The sequence below is a fragment of the Protopterus annectens genome, chromosome 11.part0 (genome assembly GCF_019279795.1).
Source record: "Protopterus annectens isolate FY-2018-M chromosome 11.part0, PAN1.0, whole genome shotgun sequence".
Taxonomy (NCBI): Eukaryota; Metazoa; Chordata; order Ceratodontiformes; family Protopteridae; genus Protopterus; species Protopterus annectens.
In genome coordinates, this window is record NC_056745.1 from 871,655,279 (window position 1) to 871,676,919 (window position 21,641).

Genomic DNA, 21,641 nt, shown 5'->3' on the forward strand with positions numbered 1-21,641 from the left:
CTGCCCAACAGAACTTTTAAATCTTTGAATAATTCCACCTTAAAGAGATCTGTAACTAATGAAAAGGTTGCTGCTAGCCATCAACTTTATTTAGGGTTTCATCTACAAATTCAGTGCCTGCTGCCCTTGAAGAATAAATTGCCTACTTATACTATGTTATAGCACTCCACCCCCTAAAACTGCAAGACAGTATCAGCAATCCATCAATATGCTGTGGGAGTAGAACTCACAGCCTTCTGCATTAAAATGCAAGCATACTACTGGGTATAGGATGTTTCGACCCCGGACGGTTCGACCCCGGACAGTTTGACCGCACTGAAATGGCAAAGCAAAAAAAAAAATAAGCTACAGATATTTTGACATAAAGAAAAAATGTTATATACTGCTCATGCATCCACATAGTTACTAAGAAAATGTCAAAGATTGCCTCAAATAAACCCCCCAAAAAAAACAAAAAAAAGAAGTCATGAGGATATATAACTGCTTTGCGAAATACAACCACGATCAGACAATAAAATTTTGGAGATGTCACAAAAGAACATCCTATAACTGTAAAATGAATAAAAAATTGATTTAATTTAATTTTAAAGGAATTATTTATAGTAGATAATAGATTAGTTAACTTAAGTAATAACATAACAATAATAAAGTAACTGTAGATTGATTAGACTGTATTGTGTGTGTATGTTTGTCTTTATGCTCTGCAATCTAGTCAAGTCCTCTGCAGCACTACACACTATAAATGTTGCTGGAAATCAAGAGTGTTTGCATTTACTCATACATCCATATCCACTTTCCTGAGGTTCTGATGTGATTTGATGATAGACGGTGGGAAATGGTGAAAATTGCATGTTGCTTTGGTGGTAGTATAAATGTTCAAGATGAAGAAGGCATATTAACAAAATAAAAAAACTGATTTCATTTAATTTTAAAGAAATTATTTATAGTAGATAATAGATTGGTTAACAGAACATAATATAAAATAAAAAATATATATTTAATTGATGGAAAACATATGTTATAAAGTATGTTATAAAGTAACAGTAGTCATAATATGTTAAAACATAACACTAGTTATTATATGTTAAAGATTTAAATGTTATATTTATACTAAGCAATGTAATAATTAAATAAAATAAAAATATTATTAAAAATATATTTACATAGAAAAATTAACAGTTATTATTGAATAATTGATTAATTAATAACTTAATGATAAAGTACTTAAAAGAATATATTTGGGGTCAAATAGTCTGGGGTCAAATAGTCCGAGGTCGAACTGTCCACTAAAAAATCACACACACACACACACACACACACACACACACACACACACACACACACACACACACACACACACACACACACTACCCACACACACAAACACACACACACACACACACACACACACACACACACACACACATATATATATATATATATATATATATATATATATATACATGAAATTGTATAGAAATGCTTTGGGGTCGAACCGTCCGGGGGCGAAAAGTCCGAGGTTGAATAGTCCTGCTTCCCATGCTACCTGTTGTGATACTAACACTGTTTTAAAATTCTCTACCATGATAGTGATACTATTTGCTAGGTAGCTAAACAAAGCAGTTGCACATTGTAAACAGACAACATGAGCAGCAGTAAACCTCTCTTCCCTTGAAGCTCACAGTTCCTTGAAAATGCACTTGAAACTAAATTCCTTATAGGTTCATAGGTCGGTTCATAGGTAGGTACTAGGCTATCAGCCCAAAGGTCTAAGTAAGCCTAGCCAACAAGGTTCCCTGGCTTACACCACCCAAGAAAGTTATTTTCCTGTGCCTCTGTCGAGCAGAGCCACAGAAGTGATCCCTGGGGTATATTTCTTATTTCCCATCCACTCATCATGATTCTTCTTGAAGAGTGCTAATGAGGAACTTTGCTTGACATAGATGGGTAGCTTGTTTCAGAGTATGGGAAGTCTCTGGGACAGGAATCAATCCCTCCAGCATGAAATGAGTAGCTTACAGTAAATTCTGCAGAAGATAACTGCCTTTTTAATAGTGATAGAAATTACCTTTTATAATACTGTAATTTACAAGCTGTAACCAGATAGGCCAACTGGACATGTAATCTCTTTTCAGTGTCGACACAGAGAAAGGTCTGGTTAAGTGACTTGCTCAAGGTCACACAGTAGGTAAATGAGGGCTGAGAGAATCAAACCCTGTACCACAGGAACTGCAGCTCATGACCTTAACTGTCAAGACCAACTGTTAGTTGTTTGCTTGAAAAATGCACCTGTCATAATGGGGCGACAGAGGACCAAAACTTAGGGCACATTTTAATTATTTCTCTTATAAACTTAGAAAGTTCAAACAAAAGCTGGCTTAGGCTATAAAACTACAATTTATTGAACTTTAATAAACACAACATAAAAAAAAAGATTAGCGCTTTCGTTCACTTCTTATGAACTTCATCTGATAACCCTATACATGTTTGCCCTGTTTAAATACACTTAGAATCAATCTCATTGGTCAATCCACACACACCCCTTTCCTTAAAGTAGCACATTCCTTTGATCTAATATTCACCATAGAAAAATATGTAAAATATAAATATAGCATATAAAATACATAACACCAACATAGAAACACACAACTTATGTCTAATAACAGGCCTGAAAATCAATATAGCTGAAAAAAGGCAAAAGAAGCACTTAACTATTTGTAAATGCTTAACATTTTAAAATGTTAAACTCTTGAGCCTACAGCAACTGATATTGCAGATGGTCTCATCTACGTGCTAACCAGTCCCAAACCTGCTTAGCTTCTAAGATGAAAGGAAAACAAGTACAGCCAGGGTAATCTGGTTACTAGCTGTATAAAGTACATAAACATGCACGTATAACCCATATACTTCTTAAGGTCATGGTATATAAATATAAATAAGTATAAACTTGTTAAAATACAAATTGAATAAAATTATTCCCTTTATCAGTTCAGTGCTTTGAGCTTTAAAATACAAGCAATAGAAATATATTCATTGAACCCAGGCCATCTACTAGCATCCAATACCATTTGCCATGACATTTCCTTCTTCTCCAGTAGTAGGCTACTAGGTCCACCCCTATAGCCTAAACCAAACTGATCAATAACTACATACTTAAAATGGTGTCCTGGAAAATTCACAAACATGTTTAGCAAGGGCATTTGTCATGATGTATTTTTTGATATTATACTCATGTTCGTAAATATGTTCTTTCACTTTATGGTCCATTTTCCCCACAAAAAAAACAGAGGCACACTTCACATTGAGCCAAATAAACTACTCCCTTAGATTCACATTAAAATTTCCAAGTATCTTAAATTGGTTACCATGGACCATAAAGTCTTTCCCTTCCTTGACACACTTACAAAAGTGACACCTACCACATTTGTTCATGCCTTTATAAAATTTACTTTTACTTACAGCATATTCATTAATTTCCAAAATACATTTCAGATTTTTCCCTCTGTGATAAACCACAACAGGTTGTTCCTCTATTTTAACTCAGAATAAATTATTCTCCATTAAAATCTCCCAGTTCTTATTAAGAATCCGTTCCAAGATGTGGATTCCACTAAAATATGTTGTAATAAAACTGTTTTTGTAACTATTCTGAGCACTACTCACCCCTTTTTCTATTTTATGCAGCTAGTACCCAGACTAACCTGACTGTATTTGTTTTTCTTTCATCTTGGAAGCTATGTAGGGTTGGGACTGGAGGGAAAACCATCTGGGAGTATCAGTTGTTGTAGGCTTTAAGTATTTAACATTTTAAATTTTTAGGCATTTATAAATTATTATTTCTATTGCCTTTTTTGGCTATTTTGATTTTCAGGTCTGTTATTAGACATGACTTGTGTGTTTTATATTGCTGTTATGTATTTTATATGCTATATTTATATTTTAGATATTTTTGTATGGTGAATATTGGATAAAAGGAATGTGCTGCTTTAAGGAAGGGAGTGTGTGTGGATTGTCCAATAGGATTGCTTTTGAGTGTATTTAAACAGGGCAAACATATATAGGATTATCTGATGAAGTTCATAAGAAGTGAACAAAAGCATTAATCTTTTTTTATTTTGTGTTTATTAAAGTTCAATAAATTGTAGTTTTACTGTGGATATACCTGAGTCAGCTTTTGTTTGGACTTTGTTTGTAATGGTCTTTGTGTTTCATTTGGAAACTTAGAAAGTTAATAGAACAAGAAGTTTTGCATTAGTATGAATTTTCTGAGCCTATGAAGTCTAAAGCTCAAATGTCTGAAATTATTTTCTGACTCCAGTCTTCAATAATTTGCCAGGGATTTTCCAGAAAACACAATTTTATTAGAAACAGACTGAAAATATGAGGCAAAAATCTGGACAGTCTGCAAAAACCTGGATGGCTGAAGGGTATGTTGCATACCACTTATACACACCTCTTTCCCTCTCTCTCACACACACACACACACACACACACACACACACACACACACACACACACACACACACACACCTACCTGTCTCCCTCCCTCTTACACACACACACACACACACACACACACACACACACACACACACACACACACACACACACACACACACACACACACACACACACACACACAAAATACCTCTCAACCTCTTCAGTGTAAGAAATATGGACAAAGCCTGTCATAATGGGGGGAACAAAGGGCCAAAACTAAGGATAGATTTTAAATATTGCTCTTATAAACTTAGAAAGTTGCTACAACAAGTTTTGCATTAGAACAAATTTTCTGAAACATGAAATCTAAAGCTCAAATGTCTGTCATTGTTTTCTGACTTCAGTCCTCAATGGTTTGCCAGGGATTTTCCAGAAAATAACCATATTATATGAGAAACGGACCAAATAAGGCAAAAATCTGGACATTCTGTGAAAATCTGGACAATTGACAGCTACACTCAGGCACCACTTCTTATTCAAGCCTTGATAAAAAAAATACCTACAAGTTCTGTCAACAAGATCATCTGAATCGATCATCAGCTCTGCATTAATTTCTATTTGCTGGCAAAAGGGAGAGAAAGCATACCCATACACATACAGTGACCAACATAAATCCAGGACCTGTCTTACTTGGAGGGAACAGAATAGTTGTTTAAATTTCTCTCGAAGTTCTAACTGCTGGCAGAAAACATAAGACAAGTGAGCAGCTGCTCAGCATTAGTCGCAAACATGAAGTTGTTCCTTCTTCTCCTTCAAAAACTAAGGCAAGCAGCTTCTTAGTAGCAAACACAGAAATTAAGCTACTCAGCCACAAACAGGGAAATTTCTTTCTTGCCTTTTTTTTTAATAAATTGTGGATGAGCGGCACAACTTTTCTTTCTTCATTTACAGGATTGGGTTGTGGATGATGCCCGAAATCCAGGTGGGTGCAAGTGAGCTTGCGGACCCCTAGAATTTATCATATGGACCCCAGTTTCAGAAACACTGTTATAGATACATTTCTCACATATTGTATTTGCATGTTTTAGGAATAGTAGGTTGTCTGTATGCATGAGGCAATTGCTACATTGCCTCAGGATGACCATGTCAATCAGGCTGGCTGAAGAAGTGGTGGGAAACTGACCTTCCATTATGCCAGGTATATTCTGTAATAAGTGTTGGAGGGTGGGCTAGACAGACTAAGTTCTGTTGTAGAACTAGTAAAATCAGCTAATCTATGGGAGTTTTAGGAGGAGAAACCTGCATCGGTGCCTCAAAAAGTGAAGCTAGGTTGCTCTCTGGCCAGCAGTGTGCAACTGCATTACTTACCAAGAAGCAGGGAAGCGTAGGAGGGTTCCCTAGCAGTTATCCAGGGAAATTTTGACTTGGTTGTTGCAAGCTCAAAAGAGCAAATAGGATCGTAGGAGATTACTAGGCTATCAATCTAGAGATCATTTTAAGCCTAGCAATTTCAACTCAATGGAATACCATAGAGGTACTAGTCATTACCCAAGATTGCATTTAGTGATGACTGCCCATGTCAAGGAGGGTTGTGGGTGCTATCCCCGGAAAGAATTTACAGTGCCCCATCCACTTATCCAGGTTTCTCTTGAACAGTGTCATACAGGTGCTCTGCTTCACATGAATTGTGAAATTCAGCCTGCTCCAAAGATGTGGCAATCGCTGAGAGATAAATCTGTCCCTACAGCATGTCCTATTTAAGTCGCAGGCCATATTTAAGTCCCTGGAATAGGCAGCCTTAGACCCATTTGATTTACAGATATGCAGTAAGTCCATTACATTTGGGTCTTGGGCTGCTCTGTAGGCCAGGCTAAGTCTCCCGTAAGAAGGCTATATGATACAGAGTATAGTGACAGGGATTTTAGTAGGTCTGTGTAAGGCACATGCTGGAGGCCCTTGATCTTCTTTCTTAGAAACCTCTGAGATCTTTCTAATTGCTGTAGGTGCTTAGTACGGTACATACCGAATGGCGCATTATACACAATTATCGGCCAGAATAGTGGTGTTATAACTTCTTTTGCTCTCAAGGCAATGCCTTTACTAATCAAGTGAGCTACATGGAAAGCTTTCCTTACAATGGTAGACACATGGTGGCTGAAGTTAAGGTTGCTTTTAACCTGTGATCCCAGATCCTTTACTACTTCATGGGTACTTAGGGTATTGTTATTGATTTGATAGTGTGAAGGAATATTGTTTCTGCCAAAGGGAATGATGATGCATTTCTTTGCATTCAGTTTTGAGACCGTGACTAATACACCAGTCGCTGGTCTGTGTGAGACCATCCCTGAGAATACTAACATCATTTGGGGATTCAATGATTGCACCCAGTTTGCTTGTCTGCAAACTTGGTCAGTCACAACCCTTTAGTTTTGACCTGAACATCTGAGAAGTATATACCAAACAGTAGGGGGCCCAGCACTGCCCCCTGTGGCACCCCGCTGGTAACAGGTTTGCTGGTTGATGTGGAGTCACCCACTTTGATAGTGTGTGTCTGGTTTGTGACCCAGTTGGTAACCCATCTTACAACAAAGGGGTTTACATTCAGGTTGCTAAGTTTATCGGTAATGCCTGAATGTGGGATTGTGTCGAAAGCCTTTGCCAAGTCGAGGTATGCTGTGTGCACAGACTGGCACTCATCAATAGCCTTGGTTACACTTTTAAAGAAATCCACCAGGTTTAACAGGCAGGATCTGTCCTTCATGAAGCCAAATTAGGTAGGATCCAGGGTTTGGAGGTCACCTATGTCTTTATTTATGTCGTCCATAATGATACACTCCATAGCCTTACAGATGAGGCTGGTTAGGCATATGGGTCTGTAATTCTCTGGTTCAGTTGTTAGGCCACCTTCTTGGAAGGGAATAACTGTAGCTGTTCTCCATTCCGCAGGACCAAAGCCTGTGGTTAGGTTATGATTGAAAAGAGTACTTAGTGGTGATACTAGTTCATGTTTTACCCTGTTTAGAAGACAGCTTGGGATGTCATCTGGTCCCATAGATGCCATGTTTTTTGCCTTGGACAGGACTTTGAGGACCTGCTCGTCAGATATGTAAGGTGGAGAGGTTTGGGGGAGTGTTTGTTTTTAAGTTAGGAGGGGATAAGGGAGTGAAATTTTCACCAAACCTATCCGCTAGCAGGTTCGCCTTTGCTGTGGGGTCAGTGTGTGTGATACCATTGACCACCAGTTCTGGACATGCTTGGGTCCTACCCTTTAGGTTACGTACACAGCTGTAAAAGGCCTTATGGTTATCCTTGGCAGTACTTTCTAGGTTTCTCTCAAAGGAGCTCCTGGAGGATTTGACAAGTTGTCTTATTTGCCTGTTAAGGCTGAGGAGGGTGCGTTTCCATTGTTGGGTCCATGTCTTTGTTTTCTTGGACAGCAACTTTTTCCATTTATTGTAGAGTTTTTTGATGCTGGAAGTCCACCATGGCAGCTTGATTTTACTTGGGGCTCTGGCTTTGGTTCTATAGAACACAGGGAAAGATGTTGTGCCAGTAGCAACACATACCATGGATAGCACCCTTCACCTCATCTAGCTGTCACAATGTTTGTGACCCAGCAAATATGAAGATCCATTGTACAGGGACAGGTTGACAACAGTGCAGTCACTGCTAAGATGGTAGGTGTTTTGGGTTCCTATTACGTGATCGAACTTCAACAAGTTCGAACCCTATATGGTCGAAACCATATAGTCGAACTCGCTGAAGTTCGAACACATAAAAAAAAAAAGATGCAACAGTAAACTAACTGTTGCAAGCAGGGGGCAAGCCCCCCTGCACCCCCCACACCCCCTGCTCTTTAAATATACCAACTCCGAGACCGCGCTATAGTGTGGAAAGGGAATATTTCCCTTTACTGCACTGTAGTGCGAGCTCGGAGTATATTTAAGCGAGCGAGGGTGGAGTGAGGCTTGTTGCATTTAACAGTTAGTTTACTGCTATTACATATTCCCCATGTTTGAAGTTTTGAAACTTCAAACAGACAAGTTTGATATTGTCTCGTTCGAAGTTTCAAAACTTTGATCACGTAATAAGAACGCAGATGTCCATATGGCCCAGCTCCACTCACACAACAGTGGAGACAGGGCCCCATCCCAGCCCAGTGCATTCTAGTCTCCCAACCCACCACCATAGGTCTGATTCAAACAGCACCAAGTTATAATCACATGTACCAACACACCCAATTGCCCCTTCATGACACTTGATACTATGGCCTTGCCACCATGTACATATTATGATGACTATGCCCATTAATGAGTAGAAATGCTCTGTTTAAGGTAGATGTGAAGATAAACCAATATGGAAGATATGTTCTGCTTAGGGAGACTGGGAGAAAGAAGAGTGACAGCTGGCAATTTTTACATTCTACCCAAAACTAAAGGGGAAGAGATGAAAATAATATTCAATTTAGTAGTAGAATGTATGCAAGGAGTAGTTATTCTAGGAGGAGACTGAAACATAATCACAAAAAGATACTGTATGACAGAGGGACCAAAGAGATATAATGTGGGAGTAGGAGGTGTAATGTTGAGAAAACAAACCAAGCTATATGATTTAATTGATGGGGGGGGGGCATATTTTATCAACAATTAAGATGGACTACTCACAGATCACTTCATTTTAGATAGATGGCACATTTCAGTGGAACACACAAATCTATTGAAGCTGTAAATACATTTCCCACACTTTTATTGGATCATGCCCCGGTGGTAGTACAGATTTGGGATTTTGAAAGTGACAATGTGAAGTGGCACTGGAGGTTAGATTTATATTGGTTAAGGAACTTTGATACAAAGGAGAAACATAGGTGATGGTGGCAGAATTGGAGGAGGTAAAGAACCTATTGATGACTGGAGTACAAAAGTGGGATTGGTTTAAGAGGAGAAGGAGGAAAAAGGTGCAAGAATTTGAGAAGCAAATTTGGAGAGAAAGGAGAAAAGTGTACCTGGGGAATATGCAGAGATTACGGGAACTGCAAATGAGGAAAGAGGAGATGGAAGAACTTGAGCGGCAGGAAAAGGTATGTTTGGAGAAGTATTGGCAGAAGCAATATGAAGAAAGAACTGAGAAGCACAGCGTAGAGATAAAGTTTCTTTTTTATTACAACTCATCTAAATTTCATAGAGTGCATGCTGGAAGACTTCACAGGTGAAAGTAGAGAGATATATAGCAAAATGAAAGATTCTGAAATAAGGAGGATAGTCAAGGATAAGTAAAAATTAGAGAGAGAACTGGTGCCTACTTTACAAGTCTGTATAAGGAACAACACATTGGGGAGGCTTTTGGCATGAAAAAGTGGAACAATTTTTATCAGACTGGAACTGCCTAAGATTGCAGAGTAGCAGAATATTAGTCTTACTCAACCCGTCACATTGATAAGAATGGAGGAGCACTTACAAAAATCGACAACAAAACACCAGGAGGGGAAAGGTTGTCAATTGAGCTTTGGAGATTGTTCAAGCCAAAAATCTTGTTAAGATGGCATGCCATGTTCAGGGAAATAATGGAATCAGGTGATATACCAGATTCTTGGCATGGAGCAATAATAATATTGCTCCCTAAGGAAGGGAAGGAAAGGATCTGTGTGTACCTGAAAAACACCACCCTATATCAATATTACAGCACAATTACAAGGTCTTTGTAAGCATTTTAGCCACTAGGTTAGCCAAAATACTGCCTAGGCTGACAAAAGATGACCAGTGTGGGTTTATAGCTGATAGGCAGACATTTGATAATATATTGAGGGTCCATGCCGTCCAGCATGAAGCAGAGCAAGTGCATCAGCAAATGGTCTTATTGAGCCTTGATATGGAAAAAGCGTTCAGCAGAATGAAATGAAGATAGCTTTGGCTGGTGCTAAAACAGATGGGATTTAGCAAGTAGTGGGTACATCTTTTCCAAAAAAATACATCTAGGGTCGCGTGATCTAATAACAGTGAATGCTAGGTTAACAGAACCAAGAGCAATAGAAAGAGGCATGTGTCAGGGCTGCTTTTTGTTACCCCTGCTGCCCAATGTCAGTACCACTTTTTGTGCTCTATCTGGTATCCTTAGTTCAAAAAATAATAATGTCTGATATCCAGGGTTGGCAAGGGGTGGGAGGAGAGGAAAATTTTGCTTTGTGATGTAATTTTATTTTTAACTGGTCCTGAGAAGGATCTAGGACAAGGGTACTCAATTCTGGCAGATTATGAGACAATATCTGGCTTTCAAATAAACAGATGAAAGCCATGTGCATGAATTATTCAACCTTTATGAGATTAATGCAAGGACTCCCATATTTCTGGAGGCACTGTAGGATAAAATATTTTGGTGTTACTTTGGCTAAAACAGCTCAAGAAACTGTGAAAGCATCTTGGTTGTTGATGGCAGCCACAAAATCAAATATATGCCTTTAAAAAAAAAAAAAAAAAAACTTTTGAAAATGGCAAAAATAACCATTTACTTAGAGATGCCCTTGTCAGAAATGAAATAAAAATCTCCACAGAAAATGCAGATAAAGTAATTCATTGTAAAATCACAATTTAACAATAAAACCAACTATAGCAGTGTTAAATCAGAAGTAAATATCAGATAAATGAAGGGAAAAATGCAATATGTTCTTGTTAGAACTTCAAATGCATTAGGCAGTCCCTACTAACTGACACCACAGGATTTCAGTTTTCCAGTACATTGTCATAACACAATTTAGAAAAGCCCCCCAAAACTGCATAAAAGTAATAAGTATGCAAACAACACAGTAGCAAGTTAGAATCCCTATAGGAATTAACAGCAGTAGTAAACAGCAAGTACATTAAAGAGGTATATATATATATATATATATATATATATATATATATATATATATATATATATATATATATATATATACACATATATATACATATGGGTCTACTTCAGAAGAGTGAAAAACCAAAAGACTGAAAATTCAAAATACTGAATGATGGAATTTGCCCCTTTTCCACTGTTGTGCCATCTTGAATTTGGTATATATAGTTAGCAGGAGGTGTGGGGATGCAGCCCCCACATGAGGGGTGCAGGGGGGCTTGCCCCTTCCATTAAACGTGTTCAGTATTTTGAATTTTCAGTCCTTTGGGATTCAGTCTTTTGGTTTTATATATATATATATATATATATATATATATATATATATATATATATATATATATACATACATACATACACACACATATACATATATACATACACACACACACACACACACACACACACACACACACACACACACACGCACGCACACACGCACACACGCACACATACGCACACATATGGAGTTACTTACCTTGGTCATCACAGCAAAATGTTGTAGCAAGAAAATCGACCATAAAAGGTCAACAAAGCAAACACTGACAGTCAACTGTACATGTGCAAGGAAAATCCTCACTGCATGCAAAAAAAAAAAAAAAAAAAAACATTTTTTTCAGGGGAGTAAGCCCCCCCCTGCACCCCTAACATCCCTTGTTAATTATATATACTAATTCAAAGATCGCATAGTCCCCAGGAAAAGGGAATATTCCCCCACTCGAGATTGTCTGTCTAGCACACGTGTTGACCATCTGCATATGTTGACCAACTGTAATCAGTCAAGCAGCTCTCGACATTTTGCTGTGTCATCCAAATTCCAGAGTCACACACACACACACACACACACACACACACACACACACACACACACACACACACACACACACACACACACACACACGCACACACACGTATATAATATTTGTATTTATGTAATTTTCTTGATAAAACAGAAAACAATCAGAAATATACCAATATACTAATATACCAGCCAAACAGAACTCCAGCCCTACAACAATTACTCTAACCATATGCCAACACTCAGCAACTCCGATCTTCACACAAAAAACTCTTCCAAGTATCCAAATGCAGCAACAAAGCCGGGGATGCCCTCTACTCCCACCACATTTCTAAACTTTGGAACTCAATCCCCCAGTGCATCCTAAATGCTACCAGCCAACACTAATTCAAAACTCTGCTCGAAGACCACCTCACTAACAACTGGTTCTGCTCCTGTACCAAAGCCAGGCTAATACCACATAAGCCCACATCAAATTTCATCCCCTAAATTTTATAGTCTCCACATAGACCCCACTCCCACTTGTTAACAACACCCAGGAGTGGCCTTAGGTCAACTGGTGCCCTAGGCAAAAGGGCTCCATGGCGCCCCCCCACCACATCACCCGCTGCCCCCATCCTGGTCTACCTACACCAAATAAATACTGGAAAAGTGCCCCTAGTAGAGCGGCGCCCTAGGCGGCCGCCTAGTTGGCCTATGCCTAAGGCCGGCTAGTCAACACCTATCAGCTACGTACAATAAGAATATAATTTGATAATTTCTTTTCTTTTGTAAGGGTATACATATGTACACATATTAAAGTATACTCAAATGATCAACTAAAGATGGACCCCTGCCCTCAAAAAAAATATATATATAGATATATATAACTTTACTATATTGTAATAACTTTCCAATTTTCACTAAAATGCCTATTGTATATTGTATTTTCTTTGTTGCCTCTAAATATTTCTGTTAAATTCTATGTAAAACAGACATTTTACTTGTCAATGTTCTTGTTTTATTGGAGCTTTTCTCCCAGGGCCTCTGCTGAAAATGGGCTGACACCCAGACGGACTATCCCGGTCAAGAAATGTAAAATAAATAAATAAATAAATAATAAAGAGGAAGGGAAGTTCCCAAAGGGATCTTATCAGAGTTTGGAAGCTGTAATCCACCAATGCAGGCTGCTAAGCAGATTCAGTTGTGTGATTCCTAAAGCTGGCACTAAAAGACTTACAACTGACCTTCCTGTGACAGGATTTAGGCTTACCCTGGTAGAAGGGGCTTAGCCAATCCCCTACCACAGAGAGTCAGAGGATGGATATCTGAGCTCAGGAATGTTGCCAGTGTGGGATTGTGCAAGCACAGAACCCATACGCCGCTGAAGCAGTGTGAATGAACATTATCTGTAAATGCTTTAGAGATAATGGTTAACATACAAAATATACACAGCAACTGGTCTACACATCTAACAAACTGTGCTCTACTTCACATTAACCAATGTACAAACATTGTAAACTTTTCAGCTGCTGAGCACATGTGAATGCATGCCCTTTGTGAATTGCACATATGTGTATAGTCTATAAATAACCATCTCTTACTGTATACCCTATTTGTTTTAATTGGGCATGACCACCACTTCTTATTGAAACACTCACATGCTTTCTTTTCAGATAAGCAGGTATAACATTGCACTGTTAATAACTTTGTCTCTGTATGTAAACTTATCCTGACATCAAACATTCTTGATGAACTCATGGTATACATATTGTGTACATACCTGTTTTTTCCCACAACTTCGTACAATTTTGCTCCATTTCCATTGCTATGTATGTTCATTCAGTTTTGTTCTGCATGTTCATTATTTTGTATCCTATTCTCAACTTTTGAGTCCAAGTCTTGGCTGAAAAGGGTCTTTGGACCACATTACCTAGCCAGCTGACAAATGAATATTAAATAAAAATAAACAAATCCCGTCTATATCATTTCGTCGATCAGGTCTCTAGAAGTATCCACAGTACTTTAGCTGAAGTATTACCAACAGTATGTACAGAAGGATAAAATTTTCAAATTTCTGCTGATAATGCTTCATTCTCTATATCATAACATTCATTCAGCCTTCCTTGCTGCTTTTTCACATTGCCAACTTACTTTTAAGTCATCTGATAGGACTAAGTCAGGTCCCTTCCTCTTTAGTTGCAGGTTTTACTCAGCCACCAAATGCTCACATCTTTCCTTAGTTCCTGCTACTCACATGGATTATATAGCCTTTTAAGTTGATACCTTATAGATTACTTCTTCAGTCTTAGCAAGACTCTGACTTGCATAGCTTTATTATTTTTAGCTCTATTGCATAACTTTATCATTGATAAAATACACTAATTTAAATTTCAAAGATCTACGCAAGGTCACTTTTAAAGGTATTGAACAGGACTCTCCCAGAACTGATGCCTTTGGTACCCCATTGTAATTATACTTTTTTTCTGAATGGACATTTACCAGAGTACTATGTTCCCTAGGCAATGTTTAATCCACGTATTCACTAAAGGACTCACTTTGGGTGTCATTTGTTCACTATCTTTTTGTGGTGGTGTATCAAATGCCTTGACAACATCCAAAGATTTACTTATTTGTTTATTTCCTTGTTGGTTAAATGGGTAGGCAGATTGGTCCAGGAGCCCTTTTAAGTAACTCCATGGGCTAAAGATGAAAATGGTATGAATAACAAACCTAATTATCACTATCAGCAAAGTGGGAGTCTACAAGCACAATGGGAGAACATTAAGACAGTGAAGCAGATCAACATAAACAATTTTTTCTTCTATTTGTGAGCATTTGCACTCATTTCCTGGTATTATTTTCTGCTGACTTTCCTGCCTATCTTGTATCTGTACATAATTAAACTGTCTTCTTCTCCAATTAATTGCATTTACTCTGTATTTGTTTTAACTATTTTAGCTTGCATATATAACTATCTTGCTGCTTTGAGAGGGAAGCCAAGATCTCTTCTCTGCTTTACCATGCCTACTGGTCTTAGCCAGTATAAGTGCTTGTTTATGAAAAGGAATAAAATAATTATTACTAAAGTAGGTTCCACCTTGGATCCTGTTTTCTGTCTTGAATAGATGCAGACCACCTCTATAGTAAGCTTCTGCTTCTTATCTGATACAGCAGGGGATCTGACTCACAAGGTCTGTGGTGATCTCTGCCCAGTAGACTAAATATTATCTGTAACTGGCTGACTGTCTTGTAAGCCACTGCACAACAGACATGAATGGAGTACAATAGAGATTAACTCCTTTCCATTTACTAAATGTCCGCTATTTTCAGATGGCAGAAAATGATAGTGTTTCCATATCAATATACATAACTGCTGGGTGGTAGAAATCCCCCATTTTTAATTATAAACTATATTCACCTTGAAAGAGATACTAGCTTAACTAGCAACTCACTAGAGCTCCTGGCCTCAGTCACAGGTTTCCACCACCGTTCTTCCAGGCCTTAACTTCACGCAGAGACACTGGCCACTCAATAGGGATATTCTTGTGTGCCCTCTGTTGGACTCCTTTTTCTTCAAGTACAAGTAGACTGGCACATGACCATTGCAGAAGTGCATAAGTAGTATCATCTTTTGGAACTTATGACTGGCAACGATCAGTGCTGCATGGTCAGGCTAGTGGGTATCTGGAACCCAGCAAATGTAGACTTAGGCTAGGTCTCTATTTTTATTTGTTTTTCCAAGGGACAGTTGCATGGCATGGTGGCAGAGAACACTAATGTATCAAGAAGCCTGTGCCCACCTACTTCTGGCTGGGACAGAAACAATGTGAGATGTGAAGTGTGGAGTTCCTCTTCCCCTTCACAAAATGCCTTAAATCCTCATTTATAGGGTTATTTCAACAGCTAAAAACAATTTACCTGATAGCTTGTTATTGTAATTGTATATGAATCACTTTAAATGCCAAAAAAGAAAAGCAATACGCCATCTAAGTCATTGTGAAAAGCAGCTGGAGGGATAACAAGATTTTATGTGAACTGATTCATGGGAGGACCACTCAGCTTGTGTTACATTGTCCTGGAATGCTGTTCTCGTGGCAGTATTGGCTACTGAGACAAGATTAGATCAAATCATGTGTGTACTGCAGAAATAAATGCAGACTTGTCAGAACACACAGGAAAATCTGGCAAGGAAGTTGTAGAGTTTGAAGCTGCATTACCTGCCACATTCAGGGGAAGAAGGAAAAACTGAAGATTCTCAAATGCAAGAGAAGAAACCAAAGAGTGTAGAATGGACTGAGATCCCTATGAAAGAAATGAAAATTGAAAGGACGGGTAGAGTGCGTCTCTCCCAGATCTTTCACACTGGCATGCTATATCCTAAGGTAGTCCTATCTGAATGCTTTGTATTGAAAGACAGAGTGTTTTTAGTTCTTCAGGGTCCTGACCAAATTATGAAGATCAATAAAAACAGAGTGCGTTATGATCATGATATCTGTGCTGTAAACATTTTGTATTCCATCCTTTCATATAAATATGCATACAAAGAAAATGGAAATTTAGACTCCTGTCCAACTAAAGGTTTCTCTGCCTGACGGTACCATGATTTTTTATTTCGCTGAAGAGGCATAAATAACAAAGGCTGAAGTAATTACCTTTCAAAGCATCCAATACAGCAGATACAGAGTCTTGTATGCAACAATGAGCTACCAGTGACTTGGGTGGCTGACAGACACTGAAAACACATTAACAATTCCCCTTGTTTCAGCAGATGTTAGACAAGCAAAAGGCAGCTTTTGCAGTTGGCTAGAAAATATTATCAACACAATAAGAACTTTTTGCATCAAGCAAGAGTAATAAATGGATTTTACCATTTAAACTGACATGCATGTGGCAAGAGATGACATGTTTCATTACAGAAATAACTTCAAGACAGACCCAAAGTTTTAAGCTTGAGTCCTGCAGTTGGAACTGTTTGCTTTATGTCATCTTCAGATTGGTAACATCTGTTATCATAAATAACATTGATAAGAAGAGCTGCAGTAATAAAACTTAATATGTGTAAATAATATATTTCCCTCCTGGACAGTAGCTTCTTTAAATGCAAAAAAAGTAAATCAAGATAAAATAAAGTACAGTTGTGTAAGGAAACATCATAACATTACATGTTTGAATGATCACTGCTACAGTAGCCTAATCTAGGTTTGGGCACCAAGCTCATCAGAGTTTTCATGCCAACAAAGAGAGGGAGGCTAAAGTCCTGAAAAGGACAATGTTAGGAAAAGAAAATACATGGCCACACCCTGTCATAAAAATATATACATTTAAGAGGAAGGCGGGAGGGAGTGGATGCTGCAGCAGTGATCATCCAAACAGCTACTGTTATGGTAAGTTTACTTATACAACTGTACCATGTTCTTTGTATTTTTTTACTATGTTCTTCATATTGATCATTGCAGTAGTAGCCTAAGTTATATGGATAGATTATCATAGCTTACAACAACTGGAAAGTGGAAGGAGGAAGGTTTAGGAGTTCCCGGAAAATGGTCCTAGCAAAGCCTGACCTAGACTTGGAGAAGGAATCTAGCTTGTAGTAATTTGTAAAAATAAGTACAGAGAACCAAGTTGTTAATTCTAGAATGCTTATAGACTCTAACCCTTTCCAAAAAAGCCATAGATGAAGCCAAGGCCCTGGTAGAATGAGCCTTGGCATTTCCTGGAATTGTTTAGTTATGGTGGGAATAACAAAAGGTATTAACCTGAGAAAATGATATGGAAACAGTCTGCTTTGACATAGGTTATACCTTCTTCTTAGCTTTACAAAAAATTAACAACTGATTAGAAGTTCTGAAAGATTTTTTCTGTCAAGATAATACCTCAACTGTCTGTAGACATCCAAGGTATGAAGTATCCTTACTCCCTCATTTCAGGGTTTATAGGAAACACAGATATAACCTACTTGCCCTGGAAGGGTTGAAGCTAGTAGGAGACACTTCTTCATTGAGCTGGTATCTGTAATAGCCGTAGAAAATGATAGGCAAGAAACCTGTAATTGGCCTGGTAACTGCAAATACAATATTACTCTAATAACAGGAAGGCAATGTAGGCTGAGAACCTTATTAAAGGAAAAATGAAAAAAATTCTTAGGGAAAAGTTCTGTGCACCATGCCAGGTAAAAGTCCATGCAATAACTAGAAGAATAACTGGACTGAGGCCTTTGGGAAGGACCTGAAGTCAGAGGCCAATATTAATGTTATTAAATACATTGATGGAGCTGGATTCTACTATCAAAGTTTAAAGTTAAAGTCACAAAAAAAAAAAAAAAGCAATCACAATCTACAACAACATCAACAATAATAGTTCTTGTAGATGGGAGATAGTAATTAAATGTGTTAATCCTAGATGGATTTAGATCCAGGAGTCTAAAGCCTTGGGGAGGTTCTTTAATCCAAAGTAGTTAGCAGTAGATGTTTTTTGTCCACTTTTCTGAGATTTAATATACATTTGATCAAAAAAGTTGTGTTTAGACCAAGTGGCTTTCCAGTGTTTAATCTCACCTACCATTAGAACTAGGGGTACTGCTATAGCAGCAGCTATGTTCCCTGGTCTGGCAAAGACTGCTCTTGGAAAATGGGAGGACACATTTATTTACTAGTCTCCCTTCTTCACATTTCTGGGTTGCTGCCTGAGATTTATAGACAACATTTCTATAACACAGAACAGCAACTTGGAACAACTACAGGAATTTTATAACCGTATTGGGAAACATGAAATGCTAAAAAATCCCAAGGACTGAGTATTGCCAGGGTCTCAAAAGAACTTACAGATTTTACAAAAAAAACCTTCTAGACCTGGAGAAAGATTTCTTAGCCAGAGGCTACAGCATAAAAATGATTAAGGAAATTTTCAGTCCTATCATGGAATCCAAACAGAACAACCCAGACTCATACTCCACTAACAACTACAATGACCATGAGCTCCACAGACTAATTAGACAGAAGAACAAAGAGAAATGGAACATCAGCATGATAGTAACTTATTCCATGGACTTCACTGAACTAAAGAAAGCCATCAGTGCAAACTGGTGCATCACCAGGGATATCAATACCTTCAACAAAATCCTGCCACTGAGACCCAACTTCATTTTAAGAAGAAACAGGAACATCTGAGACTTCCTGGATAACAACACATTACAACAACCACGCAATTTTCCCCTTGGCACTTTCCCCTGTGGCCCACCACTTTGCAACAAGTGCAAATTTATTAGGGATAAAATTGGCTTTCAATGTCTTAACAACAAGAAATACTACAGTAGCAACTTCTATGGTAACTGCAACACTGACACTGTGGTATACCAAGCCCAGTTCCAAAAATGCCAAGCCTTTTACGTGGGTAAGACAATCAACAGCTAAAAAACAGGAATGGTCGACATTGTGCTGACATAAGACAGAAAGCACCCACAAGTGATCTTGCAAAGCATGCCAATGAAAGATCTGGCCACCAAACCTTCTCCTTCCACATCCTTGATAGAATTATAGCTGGACCATTAGAAGGTAGCACCAATGACAAATTGGAGAAAAAAGAACTCAAATGGCAGGTGAGACTCAACACTGGAAAGGCACCTGGTCTAAACACAACTTTTTTTTATCAAATGTATATTAAACCTCAGAAAACTGGACTGCCACATGTACTAACCACTTTGGATTAAAGAACCTCTTCCAAGGCTTTAGACTCCTGCATCTAAATACAGCTAGGATTAAAACATGTAATCACTGTTTCCCATCTACAAGAACTATTATTATTGATGTTGGTTTAGATTGCTTTTTTGTGACTTTAGCGTTAAACTTTGATAGTAGAATCCAGCTCAATCAATGTACTTTTATTTATTTATTTTTATTTTATTTTACATTTGTTGACTAGGAATGTCTGACTGAGCCGAAGCCCTTTTTCAACAGAGGCCCGGGGAGAAAAGCTCCAGTATATACAGATTACATTTAGTCATTATGCAGATGTTATATAAGTAGAAAATTGCAAACAGCTAGATGGGTGCAAGAACATTTTTTAAAAGTATACAGATTACATTTAGTCATTATACAAATATTATATAAGTAGAAAAATGGCAAACAGCTAGATTTCAGCAACAGCATTTTTTAAAAGTAATAGTTAATATAAAAAAGCAACATAGGAGTAAAGTGTTTTTTTTTTTTTTTTGCAATTGAATAATACAGGATAACAGTAAAGTATAAGAGAGAGAGGAATACATAGATAAGCAGAGTGTTATCAAGGTGGGTTTAACCATTGGCAGATCCATTGCCCTTTGAAAATATTATTTTAAAGTTAGTTTAAATTGTTTGGGATGTGTGAGCGCTTAATAGTATTAAAATTGGCCTTCAACTTGAAGTCCTTCTCCAAGGCCTTGGACCAGCTATTCTTCTAGTTATTGCATGGACTTTTACCTGCTTGGTATACAGATCTTCTCCCCAAAAATTGCTTTCATTTTTCCTTTAATAAGGTTCTCAACCTGCATTGCCTTCCTGTTATTTCAGTATATTGCATTTGCAGTTACCGTGTCAATTAGAGGTTGCTTGCTTATCACATTCTACCTACCAACATAGGCGTTTGCTTGATTTTCCTTAATCGGCAAACTTTGATAAACCCAACTCTTATTTCCATTGGGCCACATTGCAGCTGCTCCCAACACTAGCCACCATTTTCCAGTTTTACAATAACACTACCTTTAAGGTTTATTCTCTGGGTCAACAATTGATATCTGCCCTCAAACCCACACCCTCTATAATGCTAACTCATTTTCTTACTCCAAACAAAGCTCCAACCTTTCCTCAATCTTTTTTCCTTGTCTACTTTTTTTACTTTGTCTTTTTTTGGCTTTTCGATTTTTGCTATTTTAAATGGCTCTCCTAAGGTTTTAAGCACTAAGCACAATCACTTTTTTTAGTGCCATAACCTACCTTCCACTTTTAATTCCATGCACAATTGAAGATAAAAATCTACACCCCCCCAGCTTAAGGTTCACTTGGTTGGACAGTGGAGCGCGCAGATACCTGCAAAATCCACCTGTGGTTGGTGGACATTGGTCTGCGGGGGTTTACTACTCCACTGCCAGTCCTGCTGAAGCACCACCACAGTAATGCCTGCTCCACTTAATTCAGTGAGCATTGATTGTTTTCCCCAAAAACCAGCCTTTTCCTGACACCAACCGCTTGACAATGGGGTAGCAACAGAGGGAGCGAGAGTAGAAACCAACGTAAAACGTTTATTCAGCTGTTTCCGTCCAGTGGTGTAGACTTCTTTCAGAATAAAACTTCCATCTTTGCATCTCAAACATTTTATACAAAATAAGTACATGTATTAATCAATTAACAATCTAATAATTCAATAAAGTGATAAATACTTTATATAGTTGTTTTAAAAAACATAATTAAAAACTTAAAATACATTTTATACCATATTATTACAATATTTCAAAAAAAAATTAGCCCCCAAAAAAAAATTTAACTTTTTTAAAATTTTTTTTTTTCCC